The 21,522-nt window shown below is 41.9% G+C and overlaps 1 protein-coding gene across 4 annotated transcripts in view; it reads left to right on the forward strand.

Annotated features, from left to right (window-relative positions):
* The first annotated feature begins 1,593 nt into the window (after positions 1–1,593).
* Positions 1,594–21,522, forward strand: part of DDAH1 (dimethylarginine dimethylaminohydrolase 1) — a 164,715-nt gene continuing 144,786 nt past the window's right edge. For 2 of the 4 annotated variants that reach the window (XM_089497572.1, XM_089497575.1), the window contains exons 1-2: positions 1,594–1,822; positions 14,443–14,626. The gene's annotated coding sequence lies outside the window, so the exon portion shown is untranslated. Of the gene's footprint in view, positions 1,823–12,497; positions 12,546–14,442; positions 14,627–19,739; positions 19,959–21,522 lie in introns of those variants that run through there. The other 2 variants (XM_089497573.1, XM_089497574.1) reach the window with 2 other exon arrangements.

Raw genomic sequence — 21,522 nt, forward strand, 5'->3', positions numbered from 1 at the left:
GGGAGTTGTAGTTTGGTAAGGGAGTTTGGTAAAGCTCCAGTGCTATAGTTCAGGGGACTGTATTCGTGATTTCTTCATACTTCATCAAACTACAAATGACAGGACCCTAAAATGGAGCCAAGCTGGTTAAAATGGTTTCGTTGTTGTTGTGTGCCTTCAAGTCGTTTCCAATTAATGGTGACCCTAAGGCAAAACTAGCATTTCTTGGCAGGTTTCTTCCAAGAGTGGTTGCCATGGCCATCCTCTGAGGCTGAGAGAGTGTGACTTGCCCAAGGCTACCCAGTGGGTTTTCATGGCCAAGCTGGGATTCAAACCTTGGTCTCCAGAGTCATAGTCCAGTGCTTAAACCACTGTTCTGTGCTGGGTATCAAAATGCTCTAACTGTAGAGTTTGGGATATTTGTTTTATAATACTTTCAATAGGTTGTGTTATGTTCATAATACACAGGCGATTATCTCTGGTTCACTGCTGCTGTAATCGTGCAGAAGGCAAACACTTTTGTGAGAGTGAGATCACATTTTTTAGGCCCAGGAGTAAGTGAAAAAGCAAAGCCGGCCTACAGAGCAGGTCTTCTTTTGCGGGTCTGCTTTATATCAAGGTATGTAGTCTTTGCTTCTCCAGTTCAGTCCATTTAATAATTTTTCTTCTCCTGTTTAAGGGGGTTTGAGAAGGGCTTCTGTTGTGGCGTCTTACGATTTGACTTTTTTGCGTCTGTAAGTATTTCCAGATGGTGATTCAGACACTAGACGTAACAATATTTCCATATTTGGTCGAGCAGTAGCCTGCATTTTCCACATTTTTCTACTCTGTTATCCAACCACAAAGCATTCTTGACAGCTTCAGAGGTTGTTAAATATAGACTTCAGTTTTGTTCCCAGGGCAGGAAATTCTTTGGAATGCCTGGTGGGTATATATATTTTCTCCCCCTTCTTCACGCAATCTGCCTATTATGGTTTAGGAGGAATGGCACTGGAGGAAACCATTGTGGCTGGCTGATTTTTTTAGTTTTAATAATAACAACAATAACACGTTGCCTTGCTAAGAGAAATATTCCAACCTAACCTAAGTGATGTGTACTCATCCGAAAGGGTTGTGCTTATTTCAGTGTCTTAATCGAGAAGTCCTGATCTGTTCTTTTCATCCAAGAGCAGCCCAGACAGGGAAAACCTTTGCCACAACGACAACACATTCCTTTGCTAGGAGAAATATTCCAGCAAACCAGTGTCTTAATCAAGAAGCCCTGATCTGTTCTTTTCAGCCACGATCAGGGAGAACCTTTGCAATAATAATAATAATAATAATAATAATAATAATAATAATAATAATACATTTCCTTGCTAAGACAAATATTCCAGCTAACATACCGGTAGGTTATGTATACTCATCCAAAAAAGGTTGTGTTTATTTCAGTGTCTTAATGGAGAAGTCCTGATCTGCTCTTCTTTTCAGCCAAGAGCAGCTTAGACAGGGAGAGCCTGTGCAAAATCATCATCATCATCATCATCATCATCCTATAGCGGATATACTTGTACTCCTTATAGCAGAGTAGTGGGGGAGAGTGGGAGGGGGAAAGGAGGGAGGAGATGTGAGAGAGGAAAGCAATATGATCAACCTGGCTGTCTACTACTACCATACGGTTAGTGTGTCGTATATGTGCTACTACTAGTTTCCCAGAGGGTGGCCATGTAGGGGAGGGGAACAAACCCCTCGCCAGCCCTACTACTATTTTGGAGGAGGAAAAACCCAGACGGTTTCGTCGCTTCCCAACCCTGAAACACACACAAGAGGAGACATTTCATAGGGACTGAGAGCCTGTTTCAAGGTAAGTGTTGCTCCTGGGTCCTCATTGGGAAGGAAAATGTGTGTGTTGGGGGGCTGAGATGTGGGTCTAGCAGTAAGTATTTTGCCAATCCTTTTTTAAGGAATAATAAGCAGCTTTGTTGAATCTTATAGATGTTATAGAAGTCACAATCCCCCACTTTTTTAGGAGGAAGGGGTTGGGTGTCTTTGCAAGCCAGTGTGGTAGGAGTAATATAATAGAGTCTGTGTCTGCACACTTCTGCAGGGGAGTTTCCACAAACCTATAAGGTTTTGTCTTACTGTACTTTTCAGACATGGGTGTATTTTCTTCTGGATGACTTTGATTACTCTGTCCAAAAAAAAGTCCACAAATCCTCCAGCTAAGAAACAGGCAGGGGGGGGTGGATGATGGAGAAAAGTCCCATCTTTCCTGGACTCTCCTGGGAGACATTCTCATCTTTCCATCAAACACACACAAGCACATGCATGCATGCATAAAGCGACATGAAGAAATCATCTGTTAACCTGTGACCTTGCTGAAAGCCCAGCATAATGCAACTGCATGGCCCACAACTCCTTCCCTGCAAATAAATAATATAATAATAAGAAGGAAAAGGCGATTCTCATCCTCTCTCTTATAGATACATGCAATCCTTCCTGCAGTCAGATAATAGCAGGCTGTAACAGTAGCAGAGAGTTGGTCTGGTGCAGTGGTTTGAACATTGGACTCTGAAGATCAGGGTTTGAATCCTGGCTCCACCATGAAAGCCACTGGATGACCTTGGGCAAGTCACACTCTCTCAGCCTCAGAAGACAGCAATGGCAAACCCCCTCTGAAGATACTTGCCCAGAAAATCCTGTGATAGGTTTGTCATAGGGGTCACCATAAGTCGGAAATGACTTCTAGACCCACAGCAACAGGAGTAGCAGGGCTGGAGGGCTGTTCTTGGGCAAATATACAATGGAGTCAGGGGGGAATTTTGTAGCACTTTTTGAAATGTTAGTCTCAAATGTGGGTTAAGAGCCCTGTGCATAGTTATATGTATGGTGTAGTAGTTTGAGTGTTGGACTATGACTCTGGAAGACCAGGGTTTGAATCCTTTCTCAGCCATGTCTCAATTTTAAGATGTATTAATATGTATTATGTTTAATTATTTCCGTAGAATGTAGGCTGTAGGCAGGTTTATTTTATCTATTTTAATCGATTTTATGTCCAGCACTGCATACATGTGCAGCGCTTTCTAAACAAAGCTTAATAATAATAATAATAATAATAATAATAATAATAATGGGTAAACTTGGGCAAGTCAACTCTCTCAGCCTCAGAGGATGACCATGCCCAACTTGCCAGGAAAAAACTCTGATAGGTTCACCACCTTAAGGTTGCCATAAGTCAGAAAGGACTTGTGGGCACACAGCAGCAGCAGTATGGTAGGGCAGGAGGGCTTCCCATGTGCAAATATACAAGGCAGGGGAAATCTTGCAGCACTTTTTGAGATACAAAAAGATCTTGTAACATAGGGCCCAACAGACAGGCCAAAATAAAGCTGCTTTGGGTCACTTTGGACGTATGCTGTTTAAATGATGCATGCATCCTAAGAGGTCAGAAGCCACACCAAAGCCACGCTCTAGTCCTAACGACTGCAGCGTATCTTTAGCACAATTTCTGGCCTCTTAAGATGCGTGTGTCATTTAAACAGCATACCTCCAGAGTGACCTGAAGCAGCTTTATTTTGGCCTGTCTGTTTGGGCCCATAGTTTTTTGCAGGTTTTTTGGGCTATGTGGCCATATTCTCAAAGAGTTTATTCGTGACATTTCACCAGCATCTGTGTCTGGCATCTGAAGATGCCAGCCACAGATGCTGGCGAAACATCAGGAATAAACTCTTCTAGAACATGGCTACATAGCCCAAAACACCCACAAAAAACTATGGATGCCGGCCATGAAAGCCTTTGACTTCACATTGGAGATCTTGTGACACCTTTGAGAAAGAAGTTGGGTGTATGAGTCTTGGTAGATCTCAGCCTACAGGTTATAGGTTGGTCTCCAAAAAAACCTATCTGTTAGTCTCAAAAATAGTTCAGAAATCCTTTTTTGCATAGTGATAGTCCAGACTAATAGGGCTAGGCCTTTCAGTTCAGTGCAAAGTTAGACCTTCCTCTCACCCTTCCTAGGTCCTGCAGCCCTCCCAAAAAATGCTGAGGCGGCTGCTTCATTCATTCCCCCAATGCTGTGCCTCCTGAGGCCCCTGCTCTTGTTTGGAGATCTGGAGGCGAGAGTGGAAGGAGGGAGGCCTTGCTTGCTTGCTTGCTTGCCAAAGGGATTTCCGGCCCCAGTTAAAACAAACCCTGGCTGGAGCTTTCCAGCCCCAGTCCATATTTGGTGAGAGTCTGGAAGGCCTCGTCATCCCTGAGCATGACGCTGGTGCAAGAGGCCCTTCTGGGGACCCTGACATACCAGGGAGCCAGCTCACTGGGACACCCCTCTCACCCTGGAGGGGATTCCCTTCGTCTTAAGACATTGGGGGGGGGGGGGCAGGCATGTCCTCCTTTTACAGGACATGCCCTCCACTTCAGCCTTCTGTCCTGGAGGGATTCCAAAGTGTCCTCCATTCTGAGCATGACCAGGGTACCTAGATGTCCTCCTTTTTCAGGATATGCCTTCCATACCAACCTTCTGTTGAGAAATTTCAAAATGTCCTCTCTTTGGACATTTGAGTGATCAGATGTGTCCTCCTTTCCCAGGACATGCCCTCTACTTCAGCCTTCTGTCCAAGAGGGATTCCAAAATGTCCTCCATTCTGATCATGGCCAGGGTGACCCTAGATGTCCTTTTTTCCAGGACATGCCCTCCATTTCAGCCTTCTGTCCAGGAGGAATTTCAAAATTTCCTCTATTTGGACATTGACCAGGGAGACCAGATGTGTCCTCCTTCCAGGACATGTCCTCCATTCCAAGCTTCTGTCCAGGAGAAATTTCAAAATGCCCTCCATTTTGGCCATGACCAAGAAGCATGAATGTATAAGTGTTTTTAGCTTTTATTTGGGCCGTGTCCTGCATTTTTCTTGTTTGTCCTACATTTTGCTCTGCCTTGTCTTCTTTGCAGTGAGGATGCCTGGTCACCCTGGCCTAGGAGGGCTTTTCCTTCATCCCAGGCTCTCTAGGGGTGCATGTACACTGTAGAAAATAATGTAGTTTGACACCACTTTCAGTGCTGTAGCCACAGGATGACCAGATGGCCTCACCACAAAGGAGGACAAACCACCGCAAAAGGCAGTGCATTCAAGTCAAATGGAGGACATAATCAAATAAAAGCTAAAAATACTCCTAGAAATATAAATTCATGCTGCTTAGTCCTGCTCCAAATAGAAGATATTATGGAATTCCTCCTGGACAGAAGGTTTACATGTAGGACATGTCTTGGAAAAAGACATCTGCTCACCCAGTATCTGTGGAATCCTGGTCTTCTTCTATGGGCCCATCTACCCTATAGAACTAATGCAGTTTGACACCACTTTAACTCTCATGGCTCCATCCTACAGAGTTCTGGGATTTGTAGTTTGGGGGGCACCATCACTCTTTGGAAGAGAAGGTTAAAGGCCTTGTAAAACTACAAATCCCAGGATTCCATATGATGGAGCCAGTACTTAAAGTGGTGTCAAGCTGCATTAGTTCTACAGTATAGATGCACTCTAAAGCTCAAAGTGTGTGACTTATTGAAGATGGCCAAGCAAAGATTTGAACCCTGGTTTCCTCAAGCCCTAGTCCAGTATTCAAATCACAATGCCACACTGACTCTCATTCCTACTTGTGCTCTATTATTCCTGCTTCATCCTGCCGGTTTGCCTTGGTTGGATCATCCCCAAACCAGTGCCTTTCGGATGTGTTGGACTACAACTTCCCATCATTCCTATGGCCATCCTATCTGTGGGTGATAGGACTTATAGTCCTGCACAATCAAAGGATTCCAGACCAGATGAGGCTGCCTTAGCGAAAGTATCAAATTTTTACATATAATAGATTTTACTTGGAGTAAACTGTCAGGATGTGAGCACCTTACTCTAAGGGTAGAAACTGTACAGCTTCCTATATGTTGCTGGATTGAATCTCCCATCAGTCCTAGCCAGCATAGCCAATGGTGAAGAATGGTGGGAACTGGAGGAAGGAGGAAGGAGAAGAGAGAGATGGAAAGAGAAGGTAGGAGGATAGATGAGAAGTATGTAAGAAGGACAGACAGAGAGAGAAAGAGAGATTAGAAGGTTTTCAAATGTGAAGTGATAGGAGAAAGAGTATTAAAGATGAAGAAGTGATAGATGGGGATAGATGGTGTAGAAAGAGAGTGGATAGGAGATAGTTTGTAGATGACTGGGATTTAGATGACATTGATAAGTACAGTCACCCCTCTATTTTTGCAGGGATCCATTCCAGATCCCCCCGGTGCGAAAACGGAAAATCACTGATATTGGGGTCCCTATGGCAGCACATTCCTGTGTGCACCACCATGCGTGTGCCTTGGGCACGCGCCCCATTGTGTTACCCTCAGTTTGCCCCTCGTGTATTTCCAAAGGACGTGGACTCCATGTCTGCAAAAACAGAGGGGCGACTGTAAATGACATGAATTATGTGTTAATTATATGGACAGTTATAATTAATGTATGGAAGTTTTATATATTTGAACTGTATTTTGAATAAAGATATTTTTTAAAAAAAGAAAGGTGGGAGTTGTGGTTCACCATCTAGTAGGCCACAGAATTCCCATCCCTGCCTTATATATAAAGTATATCTTAAGGACATTTGGCTGTCCTTTGACTTATGTTTTCCTGAGAAACTCTATGGTTCATGTACTTCCCTCATTGTATAAACACATTGTCAACCTTGTCATAGTCAAGGGCATGATTGGAAGGTGCCATCTTAGAAGAAGCATATCACCTAATTTGTTTCAGGTTACTTAGTAATGGGCAGAAGCCTTGTCATTTGGTAGCTTCAGATGTCCTTGTGTTCAATTTCCTTGTGTTGCTTCCTTTGAACAGGAGCAGGCTGTTGTTGCTGAACTTCGGGCTTTTAATAATCTGTAAGACGTTGGATTGGACTGTGAGGGGCAGTGCCAAAACAATTATTAAATGCCACTTACTGAGAGGCTTGTTAGTTTCTTAAATTGCAAGACCTGGCAAGACTACTTGTTTGTTTCTGTCTTCTGAGACTCTTTTAGAATTAGCTATCACAGGAAACACCACTAGACCATAATATGATGATGGGATGACTGAGCAATTATATTTGGTATGGGCATTCACATTTGCTGCATAGCTTGGCTGTCTTAGTCAAAACACCTAATGTGCTCTTACAGGCATGTACTAGTAAGTGAAGCTAGCTTTGTGCTCTTAGCTGCCCCTAAAATGCCCCTGCCCTCAAACCACAGTCTCATGGGAGTATGTTGGAAAACATCAGTGCTGTCTCAGTCCAGCATACTATTCCACATGGAGCATGGTGTGATGTGTGTTGGCATGCTGTGAAGCAAACCATTCCCAGATTCTAACCATCCACTGTACATGTGTCTCATTTTCAGACAGACATAGTACTGTAATTAATTTGCTTTGGACTACAGACGGTGCCACCTTTCAGCTTTCAGTTTGTCCTGAAGGTACCTTGACATCTGTTCTATGGGAAAGATGTACAGTTTGCTCTCTTTGGAATACACAGATCATGGGGGCATGTTGTACTGTGTGTATATGCCAAATTTTAGGCCTCTATTTCACTTTAAGTGATATTGGCCTGGCCAATGAGTGAGTTTCAGGCAGAGCTTGTGAGAGTTACTTTTTGAAGCTAGGGCCTCCAGAATTTTCCAAGTCAGCATATTCAGTGGCCACGTTGAAGACTGGGGTTGGTAGTGGATTTTACTTCTGAGGAAAGGGCAGAATCTGGAAATGTTACTGTTTTGGACCGCAGATATGCTCCCAGACATCCTGTCCATACCTAGCTGAGGGAATTCTGAGAGCTGTTATACAAAAAACATAACTTTTGCAAGCTCTAAGATAAGGTTCTTGCATTTGTAGGCTGCCGCTGTTGAAAAACAAGTGATGTGAAGGGTATGGAAGGCTCAGGACAATGTATGATATTAATCATTTCATTCCTATGGGTAATGGCTGTCACAGTTCTGTTAAGCACACTGGGTGTTCTGTTTTGTATATGTCCCATTGGTCACTGAATGTTAGTGATGTGTGGCCAAAGGAGTATGTATTGCAACTGCTGCTGAACACACACTGATCTATAATGTTATGTTTGTGAGTAGTACTAGTACACACTCTGGGTTCTCATTACAGTTTAACCCTTTAACACTACACCTCTCATCTCACTAATGCATCTTCTGTCATCTGCATGTCAAAGTCAAATAGGCATGATAATGGAGAATTTGGCTCTTGCCTGAGCCAAAGGGCTGCTACAGTCCTCTGTCTGCAGCCCCTTGCACCGTGTATCCCATTGTTCCAAAGGTCTTCTGACCCTTAGAAATGGCTCTTGAAGGGGCACAGTGGAATGTGGTTAGAAGGCAAGAGTGGAAAAGTGCCATAGTGCAAGTAGATTTCCATCATTGCTTCTTTGGATCCAAGCCAGCATTTGTGTTTTCAGACTATCAATCCCACAACACAGTGTGAGGTTGACAAAAATATGAATGTATGTGAATGATCCTTTCTCAGTTTTATGACTTTCAAAATTGTATATAGTATAATCATATTTATAAATGCTTGTGTGACAGTATCTTGGACCTAGATTTTATTGAAAAGATGAGAAAGTAGAAAATGTGCTGTGCATATAAATTTTGTGTACGATAAATTTTGAATTGGCCATGGAATTTTCTGCAGAAATACACTGTTTGGGGGTTGGGAAAGCCATGTGAAAGCTCATTTCTTTGCACTTGACAATGCCAAACCTGTGACAGACACTGCTTGCAGTTCCTTTTATTATTTGCTGGTGAACATTTGTTTTATCAGCTTCATTTCTCCTTTGAGGATATTTTCCCCCAAAGGTTCCAGAAATGTACTATATTTAAATATTTTGACATCATCTCTTACAATTTATATAACTCTTACATTAATAATTTTTCTACATGACCCAAAATCATGTTAGGCATTTAGAGAACAAAGGGAGAAAAGGTGCTGTCCTTTCTCCAAGGAGCTTAGAATCTAATTTTACACATGACAGAACAACAAGGCCATGACAAACAATAGGAGAGATGGGATGAAAAAAGACAAAAGATCCAGCACGCTAGGTAAGCTTCAGTCATCCATTCAAAGAGGGACATATCACCATGTAACTTAGGTGACTGCCTGCTCATCAAAATACAAAATAAAATAAAACATCCAAACCCTAACAATATATTAGTCAAAGTTAAGAATTAATGAACACCCCTTGTGCTGAAATAGATCTGCATGAATTCTAGATTTAACATTGCAATCTGAATAGCTTCAGTGGCAAACTAAAACAAAAGCCTAATAATTTTTACCTGGTAAAATTGTAGTTTCTGCGTTGGAGGTGTCTCTGTCTGCCCCCTCTTTGAACTATCTATCCATGAATCTTAAGTAAAAATGTCTACAGGAAACCCATCCTGTGTTTTGCTGACTTTGTCTTATCTCTTTTATATCTGGGGAAGCTAGTCAAAATGATTAGTGTGAGCTCCTGCAGATATTAATTGGATAAAGACAATAGCCACTTTTTGCTCTCCAACAGCAGCTATTACAAACTGCTACTGAATATGGAGGCTCATGTATCTTTGAAAAAGATTCCCTGACTTGTAATTAGCTCACATCCTATAGTTTTTGATCAGACGATGTGAGTTCCAGTCCCTGAGATAAATGTCATCTAAAATAGCCTAGCTTTTGATATCATAATTGTCCTTACAACTCATAAATAAAATTTGGTCAATCAGGCAGTGACTAGACAAGCATATATCATGAACAAGTTTCTTCTGTCCAAAAATTTGTGGAGAGGGACTACTCCACCCACTCTGTGGTTTGGCCAATATGTCAGCAGGAGACAAGTGAACAGACATGATGTCACTTATATACATGGAGACATTTCAGAAAGCCATAGGGACTTGTCGTATGCTTGGCTTGTCGACAATGGTTTTTGCAGGATGGTGTGGGGGTGTCAACAAATGAAAGGCATTTTCATTGTGCCTTCCAATTTTCTTTGGGTAGGAAAGAAAGAATTTACATGTGTAAAATCACATGTAAAATCTAAATACAGAGCTGTCCTTGGTCTGTATTGTCAGAGATCATAATTGTGGTGTTGCTACTTGTCACATGGCAGAAGTTGGTATGGTACCTTAGTAGAGAGACAGATGTGGTATAAGTAACAGAGAAATAATATAATAATAATATGTTTTATTTATATACCGCTATTCCAAAGATCATAGAGGTGAACAGCAAGTAAGTTAATTAGCAAGTAAGCTAATTTGCCCCCAACAGTCTGGGTACTCATTTTAGCGACCTCGGAAGCATGCAAGCCTGAGTCGAGCTTGGGCCCTTTTGCTGGTCTTGAACTCACAACCTTGTGGTTTCGAGTGAATGGCTGCAGTACAGGCATTTAACCACTGCGCCACCAGGGGTTTGATAGGAATTTTTTTCATTGTACCCCCACTCCTAGCTAACATCAGTGCTCCTGCTCAGTGTTCATAGGTGACTACTCAAGGACTTCAGGATATTGTAAGGCTCAAAAGGCAAGGAGCTGAATCAGGACATTCCAAACTGCCCCCATCCCCATGTATCTTTTCTGCATCCACACCATCTCACATAGTGTGTATCTAGCCTGTCTCCTGCCCCTACCTTTTGTTTCCATTTTAAAAACAAAGATCTGTTGTATTTGGGGGGAAAATAGGCTTCTCCTATGCATGGTGTTACTCTTCCTTGTTTCTCTGTAATCTCATTATGGTGGCATGTTTTATTTATTTTTCCACTCATAGTCTGAGTTTGCTATTAGATGGATGTTTGTCTCTCTCTCTCTCTGGCTTTGCTTCGCAAACGAAGATTCAGGAAGGACTCATCCCACGCTTTGTACAAGCGCGTTGGTGACTAAAAAGGCCAATTTGGAATAAGCAGGTCTGGTTGCAGAAAGCACAGCAGAAAGCCTCCTTGGGTGATGTTTCCAGGTTGCGGTTCTTTCTGCGTTGTCGTTTCTCTTCGAGGCTCGTTTGGCGTGAGCTTTCAAAGAAGGCTGCAGCGTCATGGATAGTGCGTCTCCATGCCTCCCGATGCGAGGCCAGGGAGGACCATTGTTGGTGATCTATCTGGCCAAGCCTGAGATGTTGTTTTAGGGAGTCCTTGTATCTCTTCTTTGGGGCGGCCCTCTTACGCTGACACGTGGCGAGTTCACCGTAGAATACTATTTTGGGGAGGCGATGGTCCTTCATCCTAGAAACGTGTCCTGCCCAGTGCAGCTGCATCCTCAGTAGCATGGCCTCAATGCTAGTGATCCCTGCTTGCTCGAGGACAGCAACATTTGTCACATAGTCAGTCCAGTGTATATTTAGAATTGTGCATAAACAGAGCTGATGAAAACGTTCGAGGAGTCGTAGGTGTTGGCGATAGGTGACCCATGTTTCAGACCCATAGAGGAGAATAAACAGTACAATGGCTCTATACACACTGATTTTTGTGCTTCGCCTCAAGTGTTTGTTACTCCAGACTCTTTTGTGAAGCCTTCCGAATGCGCTTTATGCCTTTGCCAGTCTGTGATCGATCTCTTTATCAATCTTGGCGTCTGAGGAGATGATGCTTCCCAAGTAGGTGAACTGCTGGACAGACTTAAGCACAGATGTGCCTACGGTGATGTGGGGATGGTAGTGTTCTTCCTGTGGTGCAGGCTGGTAGAGAACTTCCGTTTTCTTCAGACTGACTTCCAGTCCAAAGAGTTCTGCAGCTGTAGCAAAACAAGATGTGAGGCGCTGCAGAGCTGCTTCCATATGGGCAACGAGGGCAGCATCATCAGCAAAAAGCAGCTCATGGACTAGATAGTTTAGAGTCTTAGTGCGGGCCCTCAGGCGGCTTAAGTTAAACAGGCTACCATCAGTATGGTAGCGTACGTAAATGCTGTCTTCTTCTTCGAGATCTGCCGTAGCCCTTTGGAGCACCATGCTGAAGAAGATTGTAAATAAAGTTGGAGCAAGAACACAACCTTGTTTTACACCATTAGTTATTAGAAAGGGCTCCGAGAGAGCATCGCCATATCTGACTTGACCTTGCTGGCCTTCATGTAGCAGGATGATCATTTGGTGGAATTTGGGGGGGCATCCTAGTCGTTCCAGGATCTGCCACAGACCTTTTCTACTCAGTGTCGAAGGCTTTGGTGAGGTCAACAAATGTTACATAGAGTCCTTTGTTCTGGTCTCTACATTTCTCTTGCAGTTGTCTGAGGGCAAATACCATGTCTGTAGTGCTCCTATTAGCTCTGAAGCCACATTGGCTTTCGGGAAGAAGTTCTTCTGCAATGGCAGGAACTAATCTGTTCAGCAGTATCCTTGCCAGGATTTTTCCAGCAATGGAGAGCAGTGTTATACCTTGGTAGTTCGAGCAATCCGATTTTGCTCCTTTTTTCTTGTACAGGGTGATGATGACTGCATCTCGGAGATCTGATGGCAGTTCGCCTTTTTCCCAGCAACTCACAAGGAGTTTGTGGAGTTTAGCATGGAGTGCATGACCTCCATGTTTCCAAGCTTCAGGTGGAATTCCATCAATCCCGGATGTTTGTAACAAATGGTAAAAAGGAAAGGTCTATAAAAGCGCAAGTGTTACAACAACCTGACAATATGTCTTTAAACATTTGCTATTTTTTCTGTCTTTTTAAAGAAAGCCACCTTAAATAGCATTCTACATTCTACATTCAGGTTCATTAGCAGCTGAATTATAAATTCTTCTTAAATGTATTAGGAAGACAAGTGTCCCAGTTTTTTACCTTATAATGCTTTAATAAAAAAAATCTTCCCTAAGTCCTGGCTTTGAAAAAAGATTAAGTGCTCATTTCTGTGCTTCTTCACTTATTTTACGTCCCACTGAAATTAGCAGCACTTTCTCTGAAGCAAGTGAGCAGAAGATATTGCAGTTAATTACTTGTAGTTGTTCCTTTAGCAGAATGCAGATGCACTTATTCAACATCATTGTTGACATTCACCATTGTAGAACATCACATATATGCTACTCCAGAAAAAATGGTTTATATCCCAAGGCAGCCAAGCACAGGATTTTAGTTTCAGTTCATCTCCTCCCTTGCTAGTACCTGTAGGTGAGACATCTTGCCGTTGGCATATATACTGTAGTTGGCCATTAGAAGTGTTCCAAAGCTCATCTGAATGTAATATCTACCAGGTGTGCTGTAGTTCTTGATTTCTATACTCTGGAGTGGTGCCATTACATTCAGTGTGAAGTTCTATAGAATGTAAGGAGGACGGGCTATTAGGCATGATAGCTGTATGGAAGTTTTGGGTTGTTTGTCAGAGGGCAGATATTCAGAGGGCAGCCATTTCAGAGGGTAGATATTAAGTGTCACAAAGGGCAATAAATTGTTAGTCATTTGATTTGTTGTTATTGCCTTTGTAGGAAGAAAGGTGCTGGTGAGATTTTCTGCCTTATTCACCCAAATAACTTGGCTGGCTTTAGGTACTATGAACCTTGACTTAGCTTGTGGGGAGGGGCACCATTTGCTGTTCTGCTTTGAGCAGCAAAATGTTTGGGGATGGTCCTGAGTTGCTCAAAAACCTTTCCTCCACGAATTGGTTTAGTCTGCTGTTAAACACATGTAAGCATGGGAACAACACCACACCACATCCCTTGTAAACATAGTTCCTTCTGCTGGTGCCTTCTCTGATGCCCAGACATTGGCCTGAAGGGGTTTCACAACCCTCCAGAGCTGGATTGAAGGATACAGAAAGCTGCAGTGGAGAAAGAGATATCACTCCTTTCCAGTTCCACTGGATTCCACCAGCATTCTGCCCTTAAAGAGTGCCAGATAATGTGAAGTGACAGGAGAACCTTTCCTACAGTTTCTGATCTAGTGACATACTTAACACATTAAAGTCACAAATCCATTAATACTTATTGGAAGAAAGGATAGTGCTGGGGAAAGTGGAATGCAATAGGAAAGGAGGAAGACCACATTACAAATGGATTGGCTTAATAAAGGAAGCCATAGCCTCGAGTTTACAAGACCTGAGCAGGGCTGTCACTCACAGGATCACCATAAGTTGAAACTGTTTTGATGGCATGATCTGACAGCAACAAAAAAATATGTGAACCTAATATGTCTCGTTCTGGTTCCCCTATCTGGAAGTCTTTTAGCTCAGGAAAGGCCTCTGCCCAACATTCTCTGTTCTGCCTTTGTGAAGTAGGAAACTATCTGCCAACATGACACAACCGACAGACAAATTTTCTGTCAGCTTAAAGACTGATAAACAGGTGTTGATGGACTAGACCAAAGCTGTCACAAATGTATGGCCCATCACTTCTTAGACTCCAGTTCCAATCCAGCTGTTCCAGTTGTGACAGGCAATGGGACTTGCAACCTCTGGAGTGCTCTGGAGCCCCCCCCCCCCGAAATAAAGTTTGTGTCATAATATATTTGTTAGTCATTAAGTTGCCTTTCTTGTGTCTGCTTCAACAGAAAAACACAGCTATCCTTCTGGAATGTGATGTGAGGAATCCTACCCCAGCCACATACAGCATTACTCTTGAAGATAATAAGGCCTTCTTACGGAAGAGTGGGTCGCTTGCATTGTCATGGGGCCTCTGCTTTTAGGGGCTTTTGTTCTGAGAAAGGAACCCAAAGGCCTGTGATAAAGAGAAATGTAAGTAGACACGATGTCATCCTTTCCTACCAATAGAGAAGACTTGCCGGCAGCCAAGAAATCATGTATATGCTTTAAGAATGATTGTTGACGCAGGGCTTTCTGTTCAGGAATGCACAAGCAATGGCCCATCCCACGGTTACACATCTATGAATGAAACAGATGGTAATATTTGGAGCTAACAAACGTCTTAGCATGACTAGTTTCCAAATCTTCATGATATTTCATACCTGAGAGAGGTTTCTGTCTCAGTTAAATAGAGTGGAATGATGGGATCGGCGTGGGGTGTGGGAGAGTGAGATGTCATCATTTTGTTTTTGTTGTTAACTGTCTTCAAGTTGACTTCAACTTATGGTGACCCTATGAATTAGAGCCCCCCCCCCCCCCCCAGTCACCTTATGAACAGCTCTGCTCAGTTCTTGCAGACTCAGAGCTATGGCTTCCTTGATTGAGTCTATCCATCTGGAAAGTGGCCTTCTTCTTTTCCTACTGCCTTCTAACTTGCCAAGCATTATTGTTTTTAACATGTCTTCTCATGATATACTGTATCTAAAGTATAACAGTCTCAGTTTAGTCATCATGGCTTCTAGAGAGATACTATCTAGTATCACAATACTGTACTTGGTATAAATTTGGTACTAAAAGAAAGGCGTTGGGAAGGTTTTCAATGAGCTGTTTTGTGGTGGTACAACACAACAAAAAGAGCCAGCATGGTGTAGTGGTTTGAGCAGTCCTATGACTCTGGAGACCAGGGTTCAAATCCTGGCTCAGCCATGTAAACCCACTGGGCAAGTCGCACACTCTCAGTCTCAGAGGCAAACCCCCTCTGAAGAAATTTGCCAAGAAAACCCCATGATAGCCATAAGCTGGAAACAACTTGAAGGCACACAACAATAGCATAACAGTTGCACTATTAACATGATGGCAAATTAAGTTTACTTTGGAAGAGCAGAGATCAGAAAGTTACTTTTAAAAAGCATTTACTGTAGTTGAAAGAACATTTCCAGGCCCCACTGACTCAAGTATCTAGTTATAGCTATAGCTGCAGTCTAACAAACGACTCTTTTTAAGTTGCTTATCAATCCTTCTTCATATTCCAGGAGCACAACTGATACAGTTGTTGTTTAGTTACTTTTTAAAAATACGAATAGTACTAGCCCTCTCATTCACTTCATTGTCACATCAAAGCTCAAAACAGAACATAAGGCATTGCACCAGGGCAGGGCAAAACATAGGCATTGTTCCTAAATAACAGTTCCCCATGGAATTTGTTTCACTCCCCAGATTTCTAGCATCCCTTCAATTGAGCCTTTATAAATAGAATTCAGGCTTCAAAAGAAAAGAGTCAGACAGAGTTACCGAGGTAATGTAGACATAGCAAAGATAAGAGCTCTAGGTATGGAGGATTGTAAATGTCTCCCTCTGCAATGCTAGAAATTTGGGGAATGCAAGAAAATTTCATTTAGGGGGACGCATTCTCATTTGGAGGGGCAATGCCCTCATTTTGCCCCTCCTGGTACCTATACCCTGAAATTGCACAAGGCAACACTTGAACCATGTGATATCCCTCCTCCACCATTTACCAAGGTTATAACTCCACAACTATAGAAATAGTTAAAGAGTTAAAATTACACCACAAAAGGAGTGAAATTGCAGTCATAATATAATGTAGTTATACCTTCTTTATGAGGAAAATGAATTAATTACAAATAACTTTATTTGTAGCTAATTACTAACAAGCTCTGTGGTTGGGAACTGAGTGGTGATGTAGCAACATGTAAACATGAAAATTATGTTCCATACATTCCAAGAAGGAGTATACATTTGTATTCTCTGTGCTTTGTTACATTAATTACATTTTTAATTATGGTGGTTCACCCATTTTATTGCACTGATGTACTTTTATTCTTGATAGCTAACAGGGCAATCCTATTTACCCAGAGGTAAGCTCCATAGCATTCTCTAAGGCTCATTTCCTAGTAAACTGGCATAGCATTGCAGCCTAACAGTGCCCCCCACCTCTCACCACTCCCATATCCAGGGTTGTAGCAAGGCAGATTTTTCAGGGTTGAAGTACAGGGGTGTTTTGATTAGCTGGGACAGTGTTGTAGTCTGCCACCCCCTCAGAATTCCTGTTCCCTCTGAGGTTAGCTGTAATCCTTATAGAGGAGATATCATTTTCTTTATCAACAGTCTATTGTGAACTGCAATGCCAAGTATTTTTATAGCAGTTTAGTCTTCAAGGGCAAACCTATTCAGTTTACAAAAGACTTGCTCCTAGTGGAAATGAAAATGACTAAAGCTGATTTGTTTGTATGGATCAAAACAGCTGCCTCTTTTTTTGGACTGAAGCTGGGGACATGGTTATGGTGACCACTGTGATGAGCATCTGCACTTCGGAATTTAGTGCTACAGCATGGGCAATGCCATGGTGGTTTTCCTTCAAGGTTGTTCTGGTCACATCTGGATTCCTAGATTATATTCTAAATGTACAGATGGATTCTTGGGTCCATAGAAAGGAGATTCAGTGTCATGCATATGGACATGTTGTCTAGACACAATGAGCAAAAGACAGGAAATGTAGCAAGACTGTGGTAGAAATATTCATAGATATGTACATATGTCGTCATTGTGGGTAATGGGTAGGCTGACCATATTTCGTTGAAACAAAAACGGGACATTGGAATGGCAAAAATAGGACAGGGTTATGTAATATTCCGTATTTATGAAAAAGTAAGACAATAACAAAAAGTCTTATTACGTGAACATGTTGAGCTAGCAATAATTCTTCCATGACGGAACTCATACAAAAATTTAGGTAGACATAGAGGGGGACTGCATTTCATCATGATTGAATATTACTCAAAGTAATCTCACACAGCAAATTTCAGTCTTTCAACACCTTATCATAAAACTTCTCACACTCCACGACACAATTTTTTTTGACAACCACAATTTCAAACAGGTATCGTCAAACCATTTTCACAAAATAACAAGGCGTTTTTCTTGAAAACAAGACAAAATTGACATTTATATTAAAACGATGGGATGGTGTGGAAATATGAAAAAAAATGTTACTGTCCATACATATGGTCAGCATAGTAATGGGAAAAAAACATAACAATGTTGCCTGGTGCTATGGTGCACTAGAATAGTGTTAATACAATATGCATGGTGGATGGGTGCGTTAGAATCATTACGTCATTATAGGTTTCAAGCATTTTGTTCTGGTGTTGTGAACAGCAGAAGATAAAACTGTGGCTGAAAGCACTTTTTAATTTCATATTAACATCATTATGTACTTTATATACTCATGAATAGTAATTTATAGTATAGTACAGAAATTTTAGTAAAAAACCAACCCAATAAAACAGAGTTGACTTATCCATGGGTCAATGTAAGTACTGTACGTTAACTCTTATCAAAATGGGAATCATCCCATTCTCCGAATAGAGTGTCAAAGGCAAGCACTTAGTCCGTCTTGGGAGAACTTAAAAGAAGCACCAACCCCTTCTACTCTCTACACTGCAGTGCTACATCTGGCCTTTTTGAATGCCTGAGTGGGAAAATGGCCCTCAAAGGAGCACTGGTTTTCCCGGGATGGACTAAGCTCTCGTCTTTCACCACTCTACTCAGAGAAGGGCACAGTTCCTTTTTTAAAAATAAGAGTTAATACTGTAGCTTTACTCTTGTCTTTACATCCTTTTTGACACGTGCATGTTTTCTTAGCTTTGGCTGTGCCTGGTCACTGCCACCATGCATCACACAGCCACCATTTACTGTAGATCCCTCCTCATCCAGCCAGCCTTTAGGTTGAAGGCAAACAGTTATGCCTGCTGGAATGTTGTAAGTTCTTTGACATCCATTTCCTTTGCTTCATCCTTTGTATCCTTTGTTACATAACCCTAGGTTTTATCCTTCACTTATCTAAGCATCATAGCAAAATCCATAATTTTGGCCCCAACATTTGCCCTTGACTTACACATGAAGTCGATTTATACACAAGTATATAAAGTAACATAGGCCCCGGTATAGACGGGCACTTTGCGGCTTCCTCAACGCAAGTTAGGGCTAGATGAGGCTGGGCATTTACATGCCCAGCAGCCCTAGTTCCCAAGGATACTGCCATCATGGCACAGTGATGGTGCGAGCGACACACAGTGCCCCAAAGACACTGGCAGGAAGTGATGCAGTCAGGGAGCGTGCATGCATCAATCGCGCCCCTCTTGCTCCTGGGAGGGAGCACATCATTGCTGCGCTATTTGGTTGCTCCAGCAACGATGCAGGGCAAAGAAGGGCAGCATGGAGCTGCCCATCTGTCGAGCCCCATAGTTAGAAGAACTGAGATTGCTCATTTGAAGTGTCCACATTGTACTTGAGTATTAAATTGTCAAAGATCCTGATGAATATCATTCCCAGAAAACATAAAAGAGAACCCTGCTTGTGGATCTACTGAATATAAAGGCCAAATTATGGATGAATTGCCTTCAAACCAGCTGACGTTTATTTGCCATTACACTTTTGACCCTTCTTTCTGCTTTGCTACTTAACCTCCAGTGCTATCTTTCTATCTGGCTCTTTATTATTATTACTGTGAGGAGATTACTTTGTTTCTAACCCAGCAGTGGTTTCCCATTCAGACACACACTGTGTTTTAATTCTGCATTTGTAAAGTACACAAAGTTTGTTCCAGGAATGTAAGAACCAAATTTGCCCTTCCATGCCAAGTAATGGGTAGGGAACTAAATATTCTCAGCCTTTGGTGACCAGAATAACTTAAAAAAAGAGACTGCTTGCATATTCAGATTTTTTCTAGTACAAAATTCTAGGTTCTGCATGGACAAGGAAGTGATCCTAGACTTAAATATGTTGTCCAAGCTCTGCTGGTAACACTTTTCAATGCATACCTTGAAAACTCTGAATGGGTAATGTACAAATTTACTTGTCCACATTTATGCTGACTTTTCTCAGCTTAACAGCGAAGGCAGACAGTCTGTTTATAGTTGGCTCCATGCGCTTGCACAATGCTGTACTGTTCAGCTTGAGGGCTCAGAGGGGAATGTTTTAAAAATATAAAATGGCTCCATTGACTGTTTCTTCTTCTTTACATCAGGAAAATGTTGCTGTTAATATTAGCTGGTGGAAAAGCTTCCTTTTCAGAAAAACAACAACTCAGTCCTATATTTGAGACTTGGCATGTTGACATAAGAGAAAGGAGCAGAATCCTAGATCGGGTGCCATACCATTAGCAGTGAGTGGCCTGAGGCTGCAGGAAGAGGAAACAAGGAGCCTCCACTACCTTATATGTCCTGTGTAGGAGGCCGTCAGAACAGTAAGCCTTCAAATTAATACAGCACAGAAGCAACCTCCAAATAATTGCTTACCTACAACCACCAGGAGGATAGAAGGGAAAAGGAAGGAGCAATTATAACTAACCTTCAGCTGTCCCTGGAAAACCCTGTTCGCTGCCTTACTCTACTACCCCAGAGGGTAGGATAGCCAATTCTCATTGAGGGAATAATAGCATTCCCTTATTCTATTGATTTTAAATGTTTATATATTTAAAGGTTTTATTGCCCTAGCTAATGCCAAACTGTATTTTAAAAAATCTAAGGGCCAGGCAAATTTAAAACAGATTTCTCCATTCTGGTAGCTCTACACCACAGAATTAATGCAGTTTGACACTGCTTTATCAGCCATGGCACAATGCTATGGAATGCTGCGATTTGTATTTTTGTGAGATATTTAGCCTTCTCTGTCACAGAGCTCTGTTGCCATAACAAACTACAAACCCCAGGATTTTATAGGATGGAGCCATGACTGTTAAAATGGTGTCAAACTGTGTTAATTCTGCAGTATGGAAGCAGCCTTGGACTCTAACCTCATTTAGTGCAAGCCAGTATGGCTAATGATCAGTTGCAATGGGAACTGTGGTCCAAAACATTTGGAAGTCATCAGGTTGAGGAAGATTCAGTCAAAGCATAAAGGTCTCTGTTGGCAAAATAAGTGTGAAAGCTGGGGCCTTTTTGAAATGTTATGTATACATATGTGTGGAAAGATGTCTTTTGAGTGGGTTCACTTGCAATAGCTGTTGCATGAGTGTCATTTGAACTGGCTCTTTATATGACTTCAGTAAATGAGTAACGCCTGCTTTATTCTTCATTTCATCAGGTTCTGTTTCCTTATTGCAATTAGCAGACATGTGAATTCCTGAGGACCTTCTCTTTTTTCCATGCCACTTTACAACATGTTTTTGTATGTTATGTTTTTGTATAATATAGCAACCTTTTAAGAGATCTCACTAACAGTTCCAAGAGGAAATAAAATTTAGGTAGCCATCCAAATATTAATAGGCAAATCAAAACATACATTAATAAATATGCACCAAGATTAAACAATGAGCTAATAGTTCATTTTATAAGAAAATAGTAGGGGAATATAAAATTTTATCTTGAATAAAAGCAAAAATATATTTTCTCTGATTGAAAATGTTACCTATACCAACAAACTCTATACCAGAACCCACTCTGATGCCCTCCCAGCAAATCCAGTAAGAGAAGCCATTGCCTTCTATATAACTGGAGTAAGCAAGGGCCTCTTCTACCCAGGCCTGGTGGAAACGGGCCAAACAGTGCACATTCACTGGATGACACAACAAGCCAAGCAACTCTGGTGTGCTAGTGCACACATCTCAGTTGCTTCTGCTTGCAGATTTGTTGTATGGTTCCTTTATTAAGCCATCCAAGCACAGTGGATACAGCTTCTACTCTATCTTATTTCTCTCCCCCCCCCCCATCCCATATCAGGGGCCATTCACACCTCAGAATTATAATGCCCTGATTCCACTATATTTGCCGTGACCACATCCTTTGGGACTTCCAGTTTAGGGAGTGGCA

Source organism: Sceloporus occidentalis, unplaced genomic scaffold (assembly GCF_023333645.1).
Source record: "Sceloporus occidentalis isolate IW3139 unplaced genomic scaffold, rSceOcc1.0.p SCAF_104, whole genome shotgun sequence".
NCBI lineage: Eukaryota > Metazoa > Chordata > Lepidosauria > Squamata > Phrynosomatidae > Sceloporus > Sceloporus occidentalis.